The 23,179-nt window shown below is 34.2% G+C and overlaps 1 protein-coding gene across 5 annotated transcripts in view; it reads left to right on the top strand.

The window, feature by feature from the left end:
* Positions 1–23,179, top strand: part of LOC102165580 (uncharacterized) — a 1,236,614-nt gene that overhangs the window by 748,391 nt on the left and 465,044 nt on the right. The gene's annotated exons all lie outside the window — the stretch shown is intronic.

Consider the following 23,179-nt stretch of genomic DNA (forward strand, 5'->3'; position numbering starts at 1 on the left):
ATAGTAACATTCTCTATGATTTCAGTTCTATCTATGAATCTCTTTAGCCTCATTTTCTATTTCTGTGGTATTCTCATTTTTCTTCAATATCTGACAATACTCTAATATAAATGACAGAGTAGAAGAAAAAATGTATATCCTGTATTCCATCATTCAACTGGGCATCAGGTTTAATATTACATGCAAAGGTAGATAAAACCAAAGGTCTTCCCATAGTTGCAGAGTTTCTTTCACTTTTACCAGCAAGTCAGTCTCTCTCTCTTTTTTTTTTTTTAATGCTGCACTAGTGGCATATGGAAGTTTCTGGGGTAGGGTTCAAATCAGAGTTGCAGCTGCAGGCCTGTGCCATAGCCACAGCAGTGCCAGATCTTAGTTGCATCTGCATCCTAGGCCACAGCTTGTGACAATGCTGGAACCTTAACCCACTGAGTGAAAGGTCAGTCTAAGTTTTAGTTCACTGAAATGACACAAAAGAGACATGGATGGTATTTATTGGCCTATGTATTTTAGGGTCAAAACCAGAATTTTCTAAGTACCAGGACAGCATCCTCATCCATTGAGTTTTCTTGGCTTTTCTGTTTTTGTTATTATTATTGAAGAAGATGCCAAGGAACTAGAGCTGCATTAAGTGATTGGACATTTCTAAAACTATGGTGTTTGGTGATTTTTGGAGGGTTTCTTCATGTGGCAGAAGATACCAAACATTCCCAGAAACATCTCAAAACTTATGTGACTATGGTCTGTAGATTGGATTTCTGTAAAGGATCTGCCCCATAAATTCTGAAAGATATCAGTGGATTATCACAAAGAGACAATTTAGAGTAATAGAATGAATATTGGTAATAACAATAATAATTGACAAGACTTGACAAAGGATCTGGACCCTTGCTGTTTTCCAGCTCCTTGTAAAGTTTGGATCAATACATGACCCCATGGGCATATTTTGGGGACCTTACAAACAGCAGAAATTGTATTATCATTAGTTACCAACTGGGGAGTCCAGAAGAATGTAAAATTGTTTAAGAAAAAGAAATAAAATCATATATATGTGTGTTTTTACATATATAATAATAAAAATAAATTCATATATATATATACCCTCATGTTTTATAAAAGATTTACTCATACAACAATTTAGATGGTTCATCCAAAATATGATCTCATTGATGTAGCCTTTGCTTTATTTCCAGCTGGATGCAAACATTTTCTTCATCTAAATTTGAACAGCATTCATTTATACTTCTTTAATCACTCTCATTCTTGAAGTGACACTTGACATTCTTCTCTCCTTTATACTCTGTGTCTAATCCATAGGCAAATCTTCTGAGTTTTTCCTTTAAGATATATCTAAAAACCCATAATTTCTTACTATCGTTTCCTTATACAAATTACTGCCATATCATAACTGTTTCATTGCAGTTATCTCCAATTTGGTTTCCCAAGTTCCATCCCTGTGTCCCTGTGGTCTTTCTCTGTTGAACAGTCAAAAGAATCCTTTTTTTGCATATCAGTCTATGAACTCCTCACATTTTAGAGTGTGCCTAGTACATACTAACAATAATAACAACAATGGTTAATGTCTATGTAAATTACTATTTGTCAGGCATTGATGTAATTTATATCTATGTATATGTGTGTTGTGTGTATACATACATGTATATGTGTACATATATGCATATATTTCAGCATGTTATACTAATGTATATATGTATATATATTGTTTGTATCCTTATATATATATATACACATTCTTGTGTCATTATTTATGAGTATATATATATGTGTAACTATGATGAGTCTATAAAGTATAGTCCATAAAATATAGCCAATCCCTCTACTTTATGTTTACTTTTAGGTAAGTTCATTTCTAAATTTTTGCTCTTTTTACCATTAATTATTTTTTGTCTTGTGTTTTTAAATTTCATCTAGCCCTTTTCATATGCCTTGTGGATAAAAAGTTTTAATAAACACCATGACTGACTTGCTCTAAATAGTTTAGAATGTTTGGAGGTTATATCACTTAGAAGAGATAACAAAGATACACATGTTATAATCAAATTATTATTTACTAGCAGTGTGATTACATTAAACATCCACGTATCTTGTTGAGTTAATGAATTTAATTATTGTCTCATATTTAGTAGGCACTCAATAAATAGTACTCAATAATATTTAAGAGTGAATGAATAATGAAGAATACCAGTATTTCAGAAAGTCTAAAAGTCTAAAAAAAAAAAAAAACCCACAGGATGGAATTTTGCAAAATGCAGTAACAAAAAAGTTAAGTAATTTATCTCAGGTGACACAGGTGGTAAGGAAAACTTGATTTTTTTTTAATTTTATTGAAGTATAATTGACTTACAAGGTTGTATTAGTTCCAGGTGTACAGCAATGTGATTCAGTTGTGCATATATATCAATTCCCCTTCAGATTCTTTTCTAAAATAGGTTATCACAGAACATTAAGTATATTTCCCTGTGCTAAATAGTAACTCTTTGTTACTTATACATTCCTCACACAGTCGTGTGTATATGTCAGTCCCAAACTCCTAATTTATCCCTTGCCAGCCCCACAATTCCCCTTAATAATATTTAGTTTTATTTTGAAATCTATGTGATTGTTTTATACTTAATGTTCATTTGCAAAATTAAAAAAAATTAGATCCCACCCATAAGTGATATCATGTGATCTTTGTCTTTAACTTCACTTAGTATAATAATCTCTAAGTCCATTGATGTTGCTGCAAATGGCATCATTTCATCCTTTTTATGGCAAGTAATATTCCATTGTATATATGTACCCTATCTTCTTTATCCATTTCTCAGTTAATGGATGTTTAAGTTGCTTCCATGTCTTGGCAATTGTAAATAATGCTGGAATGACTATTGGGGTTCCTGTATCATTTTGTATTATGGTTTTCTTCAGATTTATTTCCAGGAGTGGGATTGCTGTGTCACATGATAGTTCTATATTTGTTTTCTTAAGAAACTTCCATACTGTCCTCCCTGTGGTCATATCACCTTCCATTCCCTCCAGTAGTATAGGAGGGTTCTCTTTTCTCCACACCTTCTCCAGCATTTATTGTTTGGAGACTTTTTTGATGATGGCCATTCTTACAGTTGTGAGGTGATACCTCATTGTAATTTTGATTTTCATTTCTCTAGTACTTATTTTGTTGAGCATTTTTTCAGGTGCTTTTTGACCATCTGTCTCTCTTCTTTGGAGACATGTATATTTAGATCTTCTGACCACTTTTCAATGTTTTTTTTAATTTAAAGCTACATGAGCTATTTGTATATTTTAGAGATTAATCCATTGTCAGTTGTTTCATTTGCAAATATTTTATCCCATTCTGTGGATTATTTTTTCATTTTGCTTATGGTTTTCTTTGCTGTGCATAAGCTTGTTTTCATTTTCGTTACTCTAGGAGGTGTATCCAAAAAGACATTGCTGCAATTTATGTCAAAGGGTGTCTGCCTATGTTTTCCTCTAATTGATTTTTAGTATTAAGCCTTATATGAAGGTCTTTAATCCATTTTGAGTTTATTTTTGTGTATGGTGTTAAGAGAATGTTCTAATTTCATTCTTTTACATATATCCATCTAATTTTCAGCACCACTTATTTCTGAAGCTGTTTTTTCCCCATTGTATATTCTTGCCTCATTTGTAATAGGTTAGTTGACCATAGATCCATGGGTTTATATCTGGGATTTCTATCCTTTTGTATTGATCAATAGTTTTGTTTTTGTGTTAGTATTACAATGTTTTGATGACTGTGGCTTTGTAGTATAGTCTGAAGTCAGGAATCCTGATTCTTCCAGCTCCATTTTTCTTTTTCAAGATTACTTTGGGTATTCAACGTCTTTAGTGTTTCCATATAACTTAAAAAAAATTGTTCTAGTTCTGTGACAAATGCCATTGGTAATTTGGTAGGGTTGCATTAAATTCATAGATTGCCTTGGGTAATATAGCCATTTTAACAATATTGATTCTTCCTATCCAAGAGCATGGTATAACATTTCATCTTTCTGTGTCACCTTTAATTTCTTTAATTAAATTTTATAGTTGATTCTTTTAGAGTATTTATTTCATTAGCTTTTCCCTCCATCCCTTTCTTTGTCACTCTCCACCTCCAGAAATGGGAAGATAATGGGTCATATTTACCACAAGTTAGGGCCAATAGATTAAATAGCAACAATTACTCAGCTCTAGGTGTGGTCACTGTTATCCAACTTTGTACTGCATCTTCTAGTAAGTAGCCCAACTCCTTCATTAGTGACCAGACAGGAATATAAGATTGCTATAAACTGTGTTAATCTGAGTTAATAAAATATAAGAAAGAGACCACTTTGTATTCTCAAATTTATTACAAAAGGACATAGGTAATGGTGTAGGTAGAGGTGAAGGGATATTAGTATCCAGGAATGCTTCCCTGGGAGAGGCAATTTGTGAGATGAATTTATAAGAATGGTTTGGGAGTGTAAAAATGTGACAAGATCATGAGAAACATCTTAGTACTATGAAACAGACCACATGCTGTATTATAAAATGTAGTGCAGTATCGTTGAAATGCCATGCATAGGGGAAGGTTAGTCTGGAGAAGGAAGGGAGTGGTCTTTATACAAAATGTGTTATTAAACAAAATAATCCAGAAGCTGTCGTGTAATTGAGTGGTGAAAAATTTGAATGCATGTTAGAATCACCCAGGGAGTTTATCACGACTCAAGTTCTCAAGTCTTACTTCCTACTAATTAAAGAAGAATATTTGGGAATGTAGTTAAGCACCAGTATTTGTTAAAATCTTCCACATAATGCTAATTTCACAGACAGTCCTGACATATACTGGTTTATATGATGGAGAGAAATTGCAGACCTTTGTATTTTCTAGTAGGAAAAGCATGAGCTGAGTGGATATATTTTCAGAGGATGGACCCCTATGATGACATTCTGTGGGTTTGACCAGAAGTGAGGAACAAGTTGATCTTAGATGCTGGCAGGAAATAGGCACTGATTTCTGAAGTGGGGTATATAGCAGAAACGTGTTGCTAGTTTTACTTTTGCCAATTTTCAATCTTCACCTTCTGCACAGCCTGCACAAAAAAGTAAAAGGCATGTAATTAGTTAATAAGTTTTAGCTTTGGAATATTTAAGGGAAAATAGAATATCCAGTGGGATTGTCTAGGAGACAATTAGAGATTTGAAATGTGAAAATAACAAAGATCAGGATTGGGAAGCAGGTTCAAGATACCACAGCCCAGAGGTAATATTGAAAATCTTAAGTTGGTGAATTCGGTAATGTAAGAGACAAAAAATGTGCAGTGATAATAAAAAGTTCACAACTAAGGTGAAAAATGTGGAAATGGAGCAGTAAGAAATCTATAAATAAAATAAGCAGAGAAATATATAAAAAAGTTTTATAACACCCTATAAATTTCTGCTGAAGAATTCATTCACCCATCTATTCTCTCATGCTTGACTACTTGTTAAATTAATAAATTATATTAAACCCATTTGATGTTCATCTTGAATATTTTGGTATTGAAATTAATATATTTATTCATGAAATCAACCAGTGTCAATTGAATAAAGTCACAGAGCATTAGGTTAAGATAAAAACATGAGACAAAGCCAGTGAGTGTTGTAAGAAGGAAGTCCTGGTTATTTTATCAGGATAAGTTCAGTTGAAAGTTGAGGGTATGAGCTGTACTACACAGGAATAAATGTTGCAACACTGGGTGAAAACTTAGGGCAGTGCGTGTAATTACAGATTTAAAGAGTGAAACACAAATAATAGAAAAAAATGAACAGTGGCAAATTAAAATCATTGAACAAAATGGTTCTAAGTTCAAGAGACTTTATTCCTTTAAAAACACGAAAGAAATGATAAATATTAAAATATGGATATAAAAAGGATCATGGTGGAAGAATAAGAATGAAAACAATAGAAGAAAACAAGTAAACTTAAAAAAAGGGTAATAAATTACATTTTTTAAAACTTTTTCACTGTAAAACTCCTATTCTTATCAGCTGTTTTGAAGTTTTTGGTCTTGTTTTCCATTACGGGCCTCCTCTTTTCCATCACCAAGCCTTCAAAAAAATTTTTTTAACATGTAAAAGCTTTGTAAAGTAATATATTCAACTTGAGATTGGAGATATGTAGCTACCTGTGGAATCATCACCATAATTTATGCCTAAAACTTATATACTGCTTCTGAAATTTCTTCCTGCTCTTTATCATTATTATTATTATTTTATGATAGCAACACAAGATCTACACTCTTTGCAAAATGTTAAGTACACAATATGTTATTATTAACTAAAAGCGCTTTACTGTGAAGTAGATCTATAGAACTCACTTATTTTGTATAACTAAACCTTAAATCTTTGACTAATTTCTCTCCATATCCCTCTTCCTTCAATTCCTGGCACCTACCATTTAACTTTAACTCTCTGATTCTAAGAGTTTGACTATTCTAGATTCATAAGAGATATTTTGTATATTGTATATCTTAAAAGGTATTTTGAAATAAGCATACTCTGTCTGACATAATGTTCCCCTGGTTTAATCCATGTTGTTAAAAATGGCAGAATTCTCATCCTTTTTAAGCCTGAATGATACTCATCCGTGTTTATATATCACATTGTTTACATCCATGGTGGACATTTTTGCTGCTTCCATATCTTGGCTGCTATGGATAATATTTCAGTGAACATGGGACAGCAGATATCTCCTCGAGAGCCTTACAGTAATTCCTTGGGCTATGTCCCCAGATGCGGGATTTCTGAGTCATATGGCAGTTTTCAGTTTTTGTTAAACATCCATATTATTTTCCACAGTGGCTACACCAGTTTACATTCACACCAACAAAGTGTACAAGCATTCCCTTTTTTCCATTTCTTCAGCAACATTTTTTTCATCTCATAATACCCATCTCAACAGGAGTGAAATAATACTGTGGTTTTTATTTACATTTCCCTGATAGTGATGTTAAGCACATTTTCATGTGTTGGCCAATTGCAAGGCTTTTTGGCAAAACAATATATTCCATTCCTTAGTTCCTTGGCCATTTTTCAATTAGTAATTTGGTTTTTCCTATTGAGTTGTAACTGATAGCCATATCTATCTCTATTTCTCTGTATTAACATTTTATCAGAAATATGGTTTGCAAATATTTCTCCCATTCTGTAGGTTACCTTTTTATTTTATTTTTATTTTATTTATTTATTTATTTATTTTTTTGTCTTTTTGCTATTTCTTGGGCCACTCCCGCGGCATATGGAGGTTCCCAGGCTAGGGGTCTAATTGGAGCTGTAGCCACCGGCCTACACCAGAGCCACAGCAACGCGGGATCCGAGCCGTGTCTGCAACCTACACCACAGCTCATGGCAACGCCGGATCGTTAACCCACTGAGCAAGGGCAGGGACCGAACCTGCAACTTCATGGTTCCTAGTCGGATTCGTTAACCACTGCGCCACGACGGGAACTCTTTTTTTTTTTTTTTTTTTTTTTTTTGTTGTTGTTGTTGTTGTTGTTGTTGTTGTTGCCTTTTTATTTTATTGACTCCTTTGCTGTGCAAGAGCTTTATTGTTTATTCCCACTTACCTACTTTTACTTTTGTTGCTTGTGCTTTTGGTGCCCCAAAAAAATCATTGGTTGGCAAGGCCAAATCCAAAAGGTTTTAGCCTATGTTTTCTCATAGAATTTTTATGGTTTCGGGTCTTAGTTTAAGTCTTTCATCTATTAGAATTGTTATGTGTGTGTGTATGTGTGGTATGAGGTAAGAGCCCAATTTCATGCTTTTACACAAGTATATCCAGTTTTCCCAAAACAGTTTCTTGAAGAGACATTTATTTATTAAATAAAACTTTCCCTATTGTGTATGCTGGCATCTTTGTCAAAGAGCACCTGACTCCATATGTGTAGGTTTATTTGTGGGCTCACTATATGTACTATCCATTGTCAATATATCTCTTTTATCTCAGTACCATACTGCAGCTTTCTAATATATTTTTAGATGAGGAAGTGTAATGCCTCTAGCTTTGTTTTCTTTTTTAAAATTGCTTTGGCCATTCAGAGACTTTTGTGCTTCTGTATGAATTTGAGGATTATTTTTTCCTATTTTCATTAGCTTTTTATATGAATTTAATTATTTATGTAGATCACCTTGAGTAGTAAGGTTGTTTTTATCAATGTTAAGGTAGGTAGGAAACTGTTCTTAGAGGATATATTTAGCCCAAAGTCACAAAATTAATAAATAATAGACTTCTTAGTCTAAGTCATTATAAGGCCCATGTCCTAAGAAGCTCTGAAAATTTTAAAATTCCATCAATGTGAGGTAATATTATTAGCATCCTATTATGATGACTGGTGTTTTGACACCTAATTATGAAATTCTAGTAATTATAGTCATTATCTAATTGATCACATCTAAACAAATCTCTTTTTTAAAAGACTATGGGGCTATGGGTGGATAATACATTTTGTTTCAGTTCTAACAGTTTCCTTCAAAATTATAATAAATATGTTTTTTTCTTGTATAAAGTATTCTCTCTTCTATGATATGGAAATTTCAAAGAAAAATTATATTTTGTGTTTGTTGAGTACAATTGCATTAAAAATAAGTGAGTTCTATTTCCAAATAGTAGCACACAGAACACCCACATTATATTTCTTTAAGACAATGGTTCTGCATATGTAGTATCTGTACAATTAGATCTGAACATCAATTAAAAATGTGCATCCTCCCAGAGATCGAGTCTAATTAAGCTCTAAGAACATGGGACCCTACAAAGCATAGGGTGTTTTTAACTGCCTAGTCACACAGTTATTTTAAAGTTAATTACAGAGTAATGGACACTCTTGCCCATAGAGATCACAAAACAGACAAGGTGACAGAGAGAAAGAGAAAGACTGTTGCCCAAAAGAGTTTTACAACCATTAATTGTGGTCTTCACAGTTAATGTGTTGATTCCAAATAGAAGAAAGCCAGAAAATCTGTCCAAGAAATGCTTGTCACTTGTGTTTTTATCTATAAAGACAAGTGTACAAACATTGTAAAGGTTTATTACACTTATTTAACCTAAGCAAGGTGCATTTATTTAATTTAAGCCTAACATATTGGATGGATAGTCTTCTTATCAGGTTAATGTAATTACTGTAAATTGAATAGTGACAGGATTCTTAGATAGGAAAACAATGTTGAGAATTTTTCAAAACCCTAGCTATATGGAGGCTAATGGAGAAAATTCAGAAGCAGGTAGGACTGAGGCCAAGAAAAAGCCCAGAACTATGGTTGGTCCCAAGAAAAATAGTCATTAGAGAGTTCCCATTGTGGCACAGTGGAAATGAATCTGACTAGTATCCATAAGGATGTGGGTTCAGTCCCTGGCCTCGTTCATTGGTGGGGGATCCGGTATTGCCCTGAGCTGTAGTGTAGGTTGCAGACACAGCCCAGATCCCACATTGCTGTGGCTGTGGCTAGGCCGGCAACTGTAGCTCCTGTTCAGTCTCTAGCCAGGGAACTTCCATGTGCTGTGGGTACAGCCCTAAGAAAAGGATAAAAAAAAAAGAAAGAAAAACAGTCATTAGACAAAATATTGGTACCATTTTTGGCAATCTAAGGTCAGTTTTCAAGAATGAAGAAGATAAAATCTTATTTATTATCAACTATGTTGTTTTTCATATAGATTTGTTTTGGGAAGTAGTCTAGACTCAAGATAATGACTCTGGTGTTAGAGTCAGTTCTACTCTCTTAGAGGAGGGAATTGACATAGGCAAAGCTAATGGTCAGGACATTGTTAGGCAAGTGAATTGGGAGGGCATTAATGAGGACTTGCAGTGTGAGATCAACAGGCCATATCACTAAATCCTGAAAAACCCATTGGCAGGGACAAGGACCTGGAGTAAACTGTCTCTGTTCACAAAGAATCCTCTCATGAAATTTGATGGGATAAGCTTATACATTAAAGGCATCAAGGAATGTACATAAATAGGAATTGGAATTCAAGGAGACTACATAAATATTTGCTAAACCCTTTTCTCTGTTGCGGTAGTTTTGCATTGTTGATCCCCACAGAATTTGGAGTCAGTCAAATCTAGATTTGAATATAAATTGCTCTTCTCATCTATTCATCTATTAACTGGAACTGTGCAACTTGATGCATAGTAAGCACACAAGAAATAGTGACTATTTTAACTCCATGTTTTATTTCCTCTATAGCTTCTTTAGGGCGAGGTCTATATTGCATTTTTCTTCTACCCTCAGCACTCAACATAGTGCTTAGCACTTACTGGCATTGGTGAATGTTTGCTCAATGAAAGTGTCATGGCACACATTATCAATTTTATGATTAAAAAAAAAAAAACCTACCTAGGCCAATAAAACTGTGTTAACAGTATATTGAAAATTCATTTGCAAAGTCTTTCACCTAAATCTTTTATCTTAAAGTATAATGAGAGAACTGTTCGGAAAATGAATATAGCTCAGTGTCTTTACACATGAAGAAAAAGAATCATATGTTGTTTGTGCTAGTCTCAAACTCCTTCATTTCATAGGTGAAGGTCATCCAGATCAGAGATGTGACATAACCTGGTTTAAGTCACACAGCTGGTCCCTGTGACAGCTAGATTACATAGCAAGTCTCTTAAAAGCCATGTCTATTTGCACAAGAAAAGTAATATGTGTGATTTTTGTCAGAAGTCAAAACTAGTTTGTTGAGTCATGAATGGTAGGTTTTTCCCCTGAACTCTTTCTAGAAAGAGTGAATTATCATCTCAGTGGAACATGGTGCTATTGTGGTGAAGCCTGTGGAATTCAATTTTATTTGGATATTTTGGATACAGAAATATCTCTTTATAAGCCACCACTTGACCTCCTTGAAAATATTAAATAGAATAACACTGAGAGAGAACAGTGTACACTGAGAACAATGTACAACCATACTACTCAAACAACTCACCAGTCCAAGTCCAGGATCCCAGAAAAGATCAAATGAGATTCAGCTTGATCCCTGCATAGAATGAACCATGGCTGATATATTTCTGAGTTTTCTAAAATTTTGGCAAAGATTTCCCAGTGAAACTCAGATGCCTCTAGGCTGAAGCATAGCATTTTTCTTTCACAGTATTCAGAGTCACATAGAGAAAAAAAAAAAATGTCTGAATCCAAATGGAAATGTTGGAAGGAAAGCACTTAGAACATAATTATGAAGATTAGGCAAAATCCTTCTTTGGTAGTTACTGTATGTCCCTAGACTGTGCTTATTATAATTTCACTCCCTACTTTGTCAGAAGGAAGAAGCATGTTGTGATGGCACTGGGTAATTGGCAGTGCCATTTATGTGTCTTCAGTGCTTGCAAATTTACTTCATTGGTTCTCATTATAGATGAAATGAATTATCCTGAAACAACTCTGTGGGGCACTATTCACACCAAGGAATGTTTAGTGAAAATCATGTTTTGGCTCTTGATGTGCTTATTTACATTTCTCAACATTTGGAGTAAGCAGCCTGTGTTTGCTCAAAACATTTCACTGTGTATTTAATTCCTTTAATATAGATATATTAAAGAAATGGGGATTGGTTAAGTGTTTCATGTATTGCATAAAATTATATTGATTGACCAAAATATTTTTAAATAAAATTATTTTAAAATATTTTTAAAATATATGTTTAAACACTTTTAAATCAAGATAATTCTTACAAAGAAGGAAACTTCCAGAGATGGATGAGATAGGAGTTTTTAGTGATTCTCTTGAAAATATTAAATAGAATAACACTGAGAGAGAACAACGTACACTGAGCCAGCTTATCTGAATTTTACCCCTGGTGAAAATTTCACAGGTGAAATTTTTAAATGAACAGTGGTACTTCTTATTATTAGTGTAAAAAATGTGTTATTATTTACATGCTGTTACACATGATGTTCCAATAGTAAATTGCTGATAAATATGTAAAAATATTAAAAAAATAAGATTTTTTTTCTTTTATAACAGAAGCCAGCAAACAATGGCTATTCAGAGATTGTAAACATTCCAGAGGAACTTGGGAGAAAAAATTGGAGAAGGCAGCAGAGAGTTTTATAAATAGTTTAATTGTGAGTTATATGTGGAAGATTAATTGTAATGGGATGGAAAAGAAGTGTTGGTTCCATTTTCTTTTCAATTGATTATGAATGTTTACAAACACAAAAGTAGAGAGTGTGAACAACTATCAACATTTTAGCACACTTTAATCTCTTATTTAAAATGATTGGGAATAAAGGAAAAATATAAAATTAAGTAGCAATTTAAAGAACTTTGAAACCTTCAAAAAAAACCATGTATATAAATTACATTAATAATAGTTTCTATTTCCCACTCTTCTATATTTGCAATGGGAAAATTGTTGGAGATATTGGTCTTCCCTCTTTATTGTCTTTTTTAGCACTATCCACATGAGCAAATCAGCATAGATTCATCTTTGCATTCATGGCTGAAACCTTATTATTCTGACCACTACCACCAATGGATTAGGAAGCATCTCTTTTGAGATAAAATACAGTACAAATGCACCGTTATCTTTTTGTAACAGTTTTGAACGAGATAATAGAAAAATATATATTCAGGCTATCGATTTACACATAGATCTCCATTCAGACCTTTTAAGCTTTAGCAAGAAATTACATGTATTACAATCAGATTAGAAAAACTATCAAGAAGCTACATGTTTCACTTGTACAAAATGCTATGCTGACCTTCATGGTTCAGCTATACTGTTTAATAGTTTTTACTCTGTATATTCTTAAAGGCAAAAAATATCATATACTATTTTTTCCCCAAACCTAAGCAGCTTTATCAAGCATAGCTAAGTCCTCTACCCCAGTTCAAAAGATAATGAGAATCAACTAAAGCCACTGAGACAGTCACCCAGCAATGTGCAATGTGCTGATGCCTGCATTCTTTAACTTCACTCATGTATATGATCAGAATCTGTATCTTTGTATGGCAACCAAGCATATTAGATGGATGTAAAACATTTTTTAAAAAGCAAGACTTAAATCTCACCAACCAAGCTGTAAAAGAAGACAGATTTTTAGAAAACTTAAGACTTAAAGCTGACAGGTCTTGATACTTACTATATGTAAAATTCATTGTTGAATGATGTGTCAGCCAAAAAAAGAATAGAAGCTAAATGAAAGCGTGTTTGCTACGTGACATCAGCTCTTGACCAAAGACAGTACACAGTAAAAAGGAGGGTTGGTTCTGGGGTTCTCCTTGTGGCGCGGTGGTTAATGAATCTGACTAGGAACCATGAGGTTGCAGGTTAGATCCCTGGCCTTGTTCAGTGGGTTAAGGATCTGGCGTTGCTGTGAGCTGTGGTGTAGGTCACAGATGCGGCTCAGATCCCATCCTGCGTTGCTGTGGCTCTGGCATAGGCCACGACTACAGCTCTGATTAGACCCCTACCCTGGGAACCTCCATATGCCATGGGTGCGGCCCTAGAAAAGGCAAAAAGACGAAAAAAAAAAAAAGTAGGGTTGGTTCTAAGGTTAGAGTCAGGAATAGATTATTTAGAGCTTCTAAGAGGATGGGTAAAGATATTCTTAAAAGGCACTATCCGTCCCTCAATGTTGAATGACAATAATGAGGTCTCACATTCTGAATATTCAAACATTAAAAATTACTAGAAATTTTTGAGTTCCCATTGTGGCACAGTAGAAACAAATCCATGAAGTTGTGGGTTCAGTCCCTGGCCTAGCTCTATGGGTTAAGGATCCAGCATTGCTGCAAGCTGTGGTGTAGGTCACAAATACAGCTCAGATCCTATGTTACTCCGGCTGTGGCATAGGCCAGCAGCTATAGCTACAATTCGACCCCTAGCCTGGGAACCTCCATGTTCCACAGGTGCAACCCTATAAAGCAAAAAAATAAAAGTAAAAAAAAATAAAATATAAAATAAAATATAAATTACTGGAAATTCTACTTTCTAAAAGAAAAGTTAGTACATACTCAAGAGTACTTTTCCTGAAATGACATTTGATATGTTGAGGTATGCTAGAATCTTGCCTTTGTATCCCATATATATATTTTTTTGCCTTTTCAGTTGAAATCACTATCAAATCTTATCAGTTTCTAAACCATCACTTCTAAACTTGTCGGAAGACCTTGCTTATATATGTCTCTTCCTTATTTACTCTTTAATACCTTAAAGTGATACCTCCAAAACCAGTATAATTTTTGTCTAAGGTTATTCCAATATTGGTAATTTTCTCTTACTTCAGTTACTTTTCCTCTTTTGGCCAGAATATAGTTTCCACTGGATCTTCCAAAGGCCAGTTTCAACAAGGCCTTGTAGGGCCTTCTAAGAGCCATTAATTATATATGTTATAGCCCATCAACAAAAAATTGCATGTTGATCCAAAATATACTCTCTGATAGATTTCATTGATAAGATCTTCTATCTTGTATCTTATACAAAATTTAATTCCACTCTCTTTAGTCTCTTTTAAAACACTTTGAGATTGTTTAGGTAGGGTTCACTTGCCAAATTTTTGTCTCTAGCACTTAGGAAAGTATATGGTATAGTGGAACTATTTAATACATGTTTGTTGAGTTGCATATTGCATTGATTTGTTACAAACATAGGATTGAAAAATGTTTCTTTATCTCAGATCCTATTAATATTGTTTTGTAGTTTCACAGAAGTTCAAATAAAATAAAGTATATTTGTAAATAGTAAGACAGAAACATAGCTTGTTGATAAACTAGTGCTATCATGATCAAACTGACAAAAATCTTGTTTGTGATGCAGAGTATTTGAATACTAAAGGTTTATGGCAGTTACAGATAAACATTTAAATTTTTGTATTGTGGGTCTCATAAATGTACCCTTTCATTCTTATACTTATGGAAAACATATATTTCCATTTGATAAGATTTTTAATGTGAGTATAATGAAAACTTGAGAAAAGTTTAACTTTGCCATATAAATATCTGAATGCAAAGTAAAGACTTTAGAACATTTCTGCATATCAATGGAGTCTTAAATATTTAGATTTTTTTCCCTCAGGGTTATATTTTTTCTTTTTCTTCATTGTATAAAATACTTATTATGATACCTATAATAATAACATTATGTATGATATTATTAAGGGGTGTCAATAAGATAAATGTAGCATGCAATGATGACCATATATAATTTAATATTATGTTAAATTTATTTGACATAATCTAATATTCATATAATTAAAATATAATAGTATATACTTAAAGAACAGTAATCATGTACCGAGACATTATTCTAATACTTTCATGTCCTTCAATAATATGATTCCAATGAAAACCATATGGAGTGTATCATGTATTATATTACTATGTATTTAATATACAAGGAACATAAAGTCTAGTGACATGTATAAATGCAGAGCAACAAGAAGTCCACTCAAGTTTTGGTTTTGGTCTTGAACCTACACTTAAACACTTAAATTCTCATTATACTAATCTATCTGTTGGAATATATTTCCTAAGGAGATAATGGACAAAATAATTTATTTTAAAGAGTTATAGATAAATAGTCCAGGATGTTATGAAATGATTATAAAAGCTTAATTTAGGAATTAAATATCCAAAGGCATATAATCAGTGTTAAAATCTTTATATAATTGGTATCATGCTGAATAAAGATAATATAATACGAGCAACTTTCAAGATGGTATTCCTGATAAGTTCAAGTTTCCTGGAAACAATGAGTAAGAATGGCTTTACAAAGGGGTTTTTTACAGAGAAATTGAAGTTAAACTTGATGTAAATTTTACTAGAATACTCTGAATCATTCTAGTGAAGGTTAAAGTGTGACCATGTAACAGCTTTTTTTTTAATTTAGAAAACATATAAAGAAAAAAATTTAGACATATTTTCAACTATATGATAACCATAATAGAGAAAATGATATTTAAGCAATAAAGAGTTGGATTATATCTGAGAAGAGCTGTATTTGGTATGACTGTGTCTTATATGTAGAAAACATATACACATTCATACACTGGAATTTGGATTTCTGATCTAGTGTTCTTTAAAAATAAATAGGAGAGGAGTTCGATTTGTGGCTCAGAATGTTAAGAACCCAACTAGTAACCATGAGGATACAGGTTTTATCCCTGGCCTTGCTCAGTGGATTAAAGGATACAGTATTTCCATGAACTGTGGTGCAGGTTGCAGACGCGGCTTTGTTCTGGCATTGCTGTGGTTGTATTACAGGCAGGCAGCTGCAACTCCAATTTGACCCCAAGCCCAGGAATTTCTCTTTGCCACAGGTGTGGCTCTAAATAAAAAGAAGAAAAAAATAATGAAAATAAGTAATAGAATTCATAGTATTGGATGATTTAGAATTACTGCTCTACAGAGCTTTGGTGTTCGTTCAGTGTTTTATTTTGCAAATAAGGGAACTGACCAAGAATACATGAGCCATAAATACAATGGGCTTCTTTGATTTCTAATATGGTACACTTGACAATACTGTATTAAGGAACAGGTCAGGTTTCATGCAAAGACAGAGCCAGAATGTCTCTTGGGGACTGAAAGCTGAGAATTAATTCAGTTGTATACTATAGAGTTAATAAGGCCTTAGCCATAATGGAACCTGAATCAGTGACTTATACCACTTAGACTACTTAGTATAGCTGAAGAGTGGAAATAACAGAAAGCTAATTTTGAGTTGAAATGTATAACACTTATTTTTTTAGGAAAATAGTCTTCATATTCAATAATTTACTTTCCCTAAAACAAAATCCAAAACTCCACAACTTCTCATACATGTGAAAATAGATGTGGAGTACTGTTTTTATAATTTGTGATTAAGTTACCTATTTTCATTTTCATTCCTTTTTTTTTTTGGTTTTATATAATGATTTTTATTTTTTTCCATTATAGCTGGTTTACAGTGTTTTGTCAATTTTCTACTGTACAGCATGGTGACCCAGTTACATGTATACATTCTTCATTCTTTTCTGTGTAGACCTTTTAATGTAAAGATCCTTGACAGTTGTTACCTTTTTTTTTTCTGTCATTTGTCTTTTCAGGGCCATACCCATGGCACATGGAGATTCCCAGCTAGGGGTCGAATCAGACCTATAGCTGCCAGCCTACACCACAACCACAGCAGTGTGGGATCTGAGCCACATCTGTGACCTACACCAAAGCTCAGGGCAACACCAAATCCTTAACCCACTGAGTAAGGCCAGGGATCAAACCCGCATCCTTGTGGATACTAGTGGAGTTCATTAACCACTCAACCATGACAGGAACTCCAATAGTTGTCATCTTTAATAACAGAGGCTTGGAGTTCCCATCATGGTGCAGCAGAAGCGAATCTGACTGGGAATGATGAAGGCTACAGGTTCGATCCCTGGCCTCACTCAATGTGTTGAAAATCTCGCATTGCTATATGGCTCATATCCTGCATTGCTGTGGCTGTGGCATATTCCAGAGGTTGCAGCTCCAATTTGACCCCTAGCCTGGGAATCTACATATGCTGCAAATGCAGCCAAAAAAAAACAAAAAACAAAAAAGAGGTTTCACATAACTTTTGTACATTGGGTGTTTCCTCTCCATTTATTTTGTTGTCATTTACTTATAATAACTGTTTATTATGTATGTTTTCAATAACTTTGTTCCTAAGCACATTTGGAAGAATTTTCTAATTAGTTGCCCTAACCTTCCTATAGCTTTTGCATGCTTGTTTTGATTGTGATAATTCATGATACAACTCCCTGTAATGATATATCTTGCAGCATATTATAATGACACTCAAATACTGAAAGAGGTAAATTATATAATAAAATGATGAAGTCTCTAAATTTGTCCAGTAGTTGGTGTGAAAATGTACATACAGGTAAAAAAAAATTTTTTACAGCTGACTTCTTTTTTGTATATATAATGATTTTTATTTTTTCTATTACAGCTGGTTTACAGTGTTCTGTCAATTTTCAACTGTGCAACACAGTGACCCAGTTACACATACATGTATATATTCTTTTTTCTCACATTATCATGCTCCATCATAAGTGACTAGTCATAGTTCCCAGTGCTACACAGCAGGATCTCATTGCTTACCTGTACCAAAAGCAAGAGTCTGCATCTATTAACCCCAAATTCCCAATCCATCCCACTCCATCCCACTCCCCCTAGGAAACCACAAGCCTGTTCTCCAAGTCCATGATTTTCATTTCTGTGGAAAAGTTCATTTGTGCCATATATTAGATTTTAGATATAAGTGATAGCATATGGTATTTGTCTTTCTCTTTCTGATTTACTTCACTCAGTATGAGAGTCTCTAGTTCCATCCATGTTACTGCAAATGGCATTATTTTGTTCTTTTTATGGATGAGTAGTATTCCATTGTGTAAATATAACACATCTTCCAAATCCAATCATCTGTCCATGGACATTTGGGTTGATTCCATGTCTTGGCTATTGTGAATAGTGCTGAAATGAATATGCAGGTACATGTATCTTTTTCAAGGAAAGTTTTGTCCAGATATATACCCAAGAGTGGGATTGCTGGGTCATATGGTAGTTCTATGTATAGAATTCTAAGGTACCTCCATACTGATCTCCATAGTGGTTGTACCAGCTTACATTCCCACCAACAGTTCAGGAGGGTTCCCTTTTCTCCACACCCCCTCCATCATTTGATATTTGTGGACTTATGAATGATGGCCATTCTGACTGGTGTGAGGTGGTATCTCGTGGGAGTTTTGATTTGCATTTCTCTAATCATCAGGGATGTTGAGCATTTTTTCATGTGCTTATTGGCCATCTGTATATCTTCCTTGGAGAATGGACTATTCAGGTCTTTTGCCCATTTTTTTCATTGGTGGTTAGCTTTTTTGCAATTGAGTTGTATAAGTTGCTTGTATATCCTAGAGATTAAGCCCTTGTGCATTGCCTCATTTGAAACTATTTTCTCCCATTCTGCTTTTTTTTTTTATCTCATTGCTAAGATTTATTTTTTTCCCTTTTTTCTTTTTTTTATTACTCAAATGAATTTTTCACATCCACAGTTGTATAATGATCATAACAATCCAATTTCACAGGATTTCCATCCCATAACCCAAGCACATCCCCCGCACCCCCCAAACTGTCTCCCATTCTGTAAGCTGTCATTTTGTTTTATTTTTGGTTTCCTTTGCTGTGCAAAAGCTTGTCAGTTTGATTACGCCCCATTGGTTTATTTTTGCTCTTATTTCTGCTGCTTTGGGAGACTGACCTGAGAAAACAGGTTGATGTCAGAGAATGTTTTGCCTATGTTTTCTTCTAGGAGTTTGATGGTGTCTTGTCTTATTTTTAAGTCTTTCAGCCATTTTGAGTTTATATTTGTGTATGGTGTGAGGGTGTGTTCCAGTTTCATTGATTTGCATGGAGCTGTCCAGGCTTCCCAGCAACGCTTGCTGAAAAGACTGTCTTTTTCCCATTTTATGTTCTTGCCTCCTTTGTCAAAGACTAATTAACCACAGGCGTCTGGGTTTATGTCTGGGTTCTCTATTATGTTCCATTGGTCTATCTGTCTGTTTTGGTACCAGTACCACACTGTCTTGATGACTGTGGCTTTGTAGTATTTTCTGAAGTCTGGGAGAATTATGCTTTCTGCATGTTTTTTGTTTCTCAGTATAGCTTTGGCAATTATGGGTCACTGTTGGGGGGAATGTAAGCTGGTACACCCACTGTGGAGAACAATATGGAGGTACCTCAGAAAACTTTACACAGAACAACCATATGGCCCAGCAATCCCACTCTTGGGCATATACCCGGACAAAAATTTCCTTAAAAAAGACACATGCACCCACATGTTCATTTCAGCACTATTCACAATAGCCAAGACATGGAAACAACAAAAATGTCCACCTACAGATGATTGGATTAAGAAGATGTGGTATAGAGATACAATGGAATACTACTCAGCCATAAAAAAGAACAAAATAATGCCATTTGCAGTAACATGGATGGAACTAGAGACTCTCATACTGAGTGAAATAAGTCAGAAGGAGAAAGACAAACACCTTATGCTATCACTTATATCTGGAATCTAATATATGGCACAAATAAACCTTTCCACAGTAGAGAAAATCATGGAGATTTTGGAGAATAGACTTGTAGTTTCCAAGGGGGAGGGGAAGGGAGTGGGATGGATTGGGAACTTGGAGTTAATAGATGCAAACTATTGCCTTTGGACTGGATTAGCAATGAGATCCTGCTACATAGGACTGGGAACTATGACTAGTCACTTATGACGGAGCTTGATAATGTGAGAAAAAAGAATGTATTTATGTATGTGTAACTGGTTCACTATGCTGTAGAGAAGAAAAAAAATTGTATTAGGGAAATAACAATTAAAGAAAATATAAATAAATAAAAAGTTATGTCCTGTATTAACATTATTAAGTTTAATAAGCTGCTAAATATTATATAAAAACCTATTTTATATATATATATCCATATGCTTCTATTCATTTCCTACTCCATGTTACTGATCAAATATAGTTTATGCATGAATATTATTACACATTGAATTGACTAGTGTTATTCATTTAGTAACACTAAGTACTGTTATTGTAAAGAAAGCATTCTTTAGTGATGAATTCTTTCTTTTGATGCCCTTTAATAAAAAAGCAGTCCTACTGGCAGAGAAGATGATATTGTTTTACCTGAACTGGTTTTCTAGATTTTTTCATAAATAACAAAGCCTCATGAAAACAGTGTTAGATATTTTAATTCTTAAAAAATAACTATTCTAAGACAATGTTTGCTCTAGGAGGGAGAATATATCCAATTTTGTAAAATATAATAATCAGGATTGTCCCACTACACTTCTTAAATTAAATGTATCGTTCATATCACAGATTATTTTTCCTAGCATTTTCATTCATAGTTAATTACCAAAATATGCATATGGTATGGGATGATTAGATAAGATGGCAATAGGAATACCCATCATCTGTCAAAAATGAAGTGACGGCAATCAGTGTGTTTTCCGTTGGCTAGAGTAGCTGATGAAATAAATAGAAGATGTGACATGATGTCTCTTTCATCTATGAAAGTATCAGCTCAGAGGTTATGCTTCATTAGCTTCCAATGTAGCATTCATAATAAAAGAGGAAGGCAGAGTGGTTCTTTTATTCATTGCAAGAAAGCCTATCAGACCCCCTTTCATGTGACAGTTTATTAAATAAGTTGAATAATGGAAAATATTCCAACTAGAAAAGAATCATAACCCTGTGTTTGGCATTTGACTGAAAGTACAGATGACAGTGCTGCACCTCCATTTGGTGTGATTACAAACTAAATGGCAAAAGATAGGCAATATTCCCTGAGTTTAGTGACTTTATTTTTCCCTTTGCTTTTCTTTGGTCCTTTTTATTTGTATTAGTTAATTAAATTTTCAAAAGCTGAGGATAATGACTTTATTACAAAATACAAGATGGTTTTTATTTCTTCCATAACATAACATGTTCAAGTTAAATATATTAGACGTATCTAGAGAAACTGTCTCTGCCTACATTCATCTTTGATATACTTGGGGATTCTTTCTCTTTTTTTTTAGGGCCACACCAGCATCATATGGAAGTTCCCAGGCTAGGGGTCCATTCTGAGCTGTGGCTACTACCCTACACCACAGCCACAGCAATGTAGGATCTGAGCTGCCTCTGCGACCTACACCACAGCTCACAGCAACACCAGATCCTTAACCCACTGAGCGAGGCCAGGGGTGGAAGCAATATCCTCATGGATGCTAGTCAGGTTTGTTAACTACCAAGCCATGACAGGAACTCTTTTTTTTTTTTTTTTTTTTTTGGTTTCCAGAGTTTGGCTTTATTTTGTGGTACAGAAATTATCTGGAGTCGTTTTGAGACCAGCATCCCTGAAGCAGAGCTCTGTCACCTCAGTACTGCCCTGCAGCTTGGTCTGTGGAGAAAGCCACACCTAGGGTACAAGAAAAGCTTCTGTACCTGCTTTAGGAGAGGTTTCTTCCCCTCTGTTCTCATCAATTTCATTAGGTTAAGACACCACACACAGGCTTCCTCCAAAATGACTCTCAAAGTCTGGAGTTGGGTTAGAATTTGAGGCCCACATGAACCAAACGTGTATCTGTGCTGCCTGGGCGTGGTCGTCATGCCTGACGTAAAAGTACAGGGGTGAGCAGAGGTCAGGGATGCTGTCCCAAGTTATGGATTGTTGGATTCTAAGTCTACTTAATGTCAAGAGTACAAATAGCATGTAAACTGTATGGACCCAACTCATGAGCAGTGGAAGCACATAACTAGCACATAACTAGCAAAGGCTAGGCTGATTAAAAGATAGGGATGCTATATCAAGTTCTGTATCGGTATCACAATATGTTAAAACTAATCCTTCACTGGAAAAAACAAGCCAGTATTGGTTAAATTGAAGAGAATATGTGAACCTGCCAATTCTGAAGAGTCACTCCATGGAACAAGTTAATACATGATATTAGAAAGGGGAGGGTCTTTACAGGTACAGGGCTCTGCCCCCTCAGGGTTTTGATTATAAAAGCAGGCCTTGAAATAGTGATTTCATACGATATGCATCATTTGCCAAATCTTAAGTTGTCCTAACTGAATATACTTGGGGATTCTCTATAAAGACATTCTCCTTCAGGCCCTGTCTCTCTCCTCTGGTTAATGATTCATTTATTGATTAATTTCTTCATTCATTTACTCATTGTTGCTTCTATAAATTGAACCCACAAAATATTTTATTGTATTATATTTTATGATGAAATAATTGAATCTCTAAGCCTTAGAATCTGAAATATAAATATGGCCAGTGCCCTATATATATTACACTTTTTTATGAGTTCAGAATTACCATATATATATATATAAAACCAAGCCTTCCTCTTCGCTCACTTTCAAAATAGTTGAAATGTATATTATTTCCTTTGACTAGATTAGTTGCTTCTGGATTGTACTTCAGTATCACATAGTATATCTCCAGTTGTAGCATTTATCAGATTGTATAGTAATAACTTCTGTTTATTTACTTATTTATTTATTTTTTTTGCTAGACCTCAAGGTCAGATCCTAGGATAATATTTACCCTATTGTACCACCAAAACCAAGTAGCGATATTATGCATTAGCAAAGTAATTAAGAGTACAGAATTAAGTAAAACCAGAAAGTCT

This window comes from Sus scrofa, chromosome 1 (assembly GCF_054392235.1).
Source record: "Sus scrofa isolate SSC_HxYL_T2T_F1_AM1 chromosome 1, Sscrofa_HxYL_maternal_Yorkshire_Landrace_v2.0, whole genome shotgun sequence".
NCBI lineage: Eukaryota > Metazoa > Chordata > Mammalia > Artiodactyla > Suidae > Sus > Sus scrofa.